Source organism: Silene latifolia, chromosome Y (assembly GCF_048544455.1).
Source record: "Silene latifolia isolate original U9 population chromosome Y, ASM4854445v1, whole genome shotgun sequence".
Lineage (NCBI taxonomy): Eukaryota > Viridiplantae > Streptophyta > Magnoliopsida > Caryophyllales > Caryophyllaceae > Silene > Silene latifolia.
Genome location: NC_133538.1, coordinates 388,582,444 through 388,583,971, shown reverse-complemented (window position 1 = coordinate 388,583,971; position 1,528 = coordinate 388,582,444). Strand labels below are relative to the sequence as shown.

At 38.5% G+C, this 1,528-nt stretch overlaps 1 long non-coding RNA gene across 1 annotated transcript; it reads right to left on the bottom strand.

Annotated features, from left to right (window-relative positions):
• Positions 1 to 444: 444 nt before the first annotated feature.
• LOC141634326 (uncharacterized) lies at positions 445 to 1,225 on the bottom strand. The gene is made up of 3 exons (XR_012539051.1): positions 959 to 1,225; positions 741 to 827; positions 445 to 609 (listed from the first exon to the last, which is right to left on the bottom strand). It is a non-coding gene; the product is annotated as an uncharacterized LOC141634326 (long non-coding RNA).
• Between the last annotated feature and the right edge of the window lie 303 nt (positions 1,226 to 1,528).

Here is a 1,528-nt window from a genome sequence, read left to right as displayed (position 1 = left end):
ACCCAAAAATACAAGCGCATACAACAAAAAATAATTTAAAAGATCGGAAGGTACACATTAACCATCCACAATAGCAGATGAATAATTATAAACTACTCCTACAGTGACCTCACACAATTAAAACCCTAAAGTTTCTCAATTGAAGTAGTAATCTGATTAAGCAAGGAGAATTCTCTAACAACTGTTAAGCCGAAGCAACATAACATGAAAACCCATAATTCACTAAGGACGCAATAAAGAAAAAAAAAAGATTACACATTACCCAACAGAATAAAACACAGGACATACCCCGTAAACCATTTTTTTTTCTTAAATCTAATTCACGATCAAGATCGCAACCCCAGGTAGTAGCATACTGGTAATTAAAAGCACTTTTGTTTCTAAACTAAATTCCAAAGTGATACCCGTCCACGTTTGTAAATTGCCAAATGAACAAATGAACACGACGATGGATTAAAAGATCCAAATGAACACGTAGCTGATCGGTCAAAGCAAATTTAAACATAAATAGAAGATATACCTTCCGTAAGCCCTAAACGAAATTAATAAAACGGAAAGCGCCTCCAAAAAAGGCAGCGTGAACCTCCCTCCCCAACCAGATGCGCGACCCTGAAAACATCCAACAACCACATCATTCGAAAATCACAGTACAACAAATCAGCACGACGACAATTTGAGAGAACCAGATTTACACGTAGCCTAATGCTCAAAGCAAATAAAAACATAAATAGAAGATATACCTGCCGTAAAGCCCTAAACGAAAACAATTAAACGGAAGGTGCCTCCAAAGAAAGGCAGCATGAACCCTCTCAACCCAAGTCATGAGCCTGAAATCACCCAACAATCACGTCAATTAAACACCACAGTATATCAAATCAACACAACTATGAATTGAAAGGACCAAATAAACACGTAGCTGATCGGCCAAAGCAAATTTAAACATAAATAGAAAGTATACCTTCCGTAAGCCTCAAACGAAAACAATAAAACGGAAGGCGCCGCCAAGGAAAGGCAGCATGATCCGCCACCTCCCCCCAAAGGCGTGAGCCTGAAAACATCCAACAATCACATCAACCTCAAATCACAGTATAACAAATCAACACGACGATAAACTGAAAGGACCAAACAAACACGTATCTGTTTGGTCAGAGGAAAAAAAAAAAAAAAAAAAACCCTTCTGTAAGCCCTAAGTGAAAACAATAAAACGGAAAGCATCTCCAAGGAGAGGCAGCATGAGACCACCCTCCCCCCCCTCCCCAACCAAAGCCGCAAGCCTGCAAACATCCAACAATCTCATCAATCCAAAATCACAGAAAGAATCATAAAAATATCAACAAAGGCATTCCTGTAACCGTGACTAACCTTTCGGAAAAAGCCAAATCAACTGAAGTCGTAGCCCTTTATCCAAAATTCAATCCCAGGTAGTTGTATCCTCAGAACTTCAACCCCCCAAAAAATAAAAAAACTAATTACCCAAAAAATCAAATGTACAAAACAACACGGACAATGAAACGAAATGGACAAATAA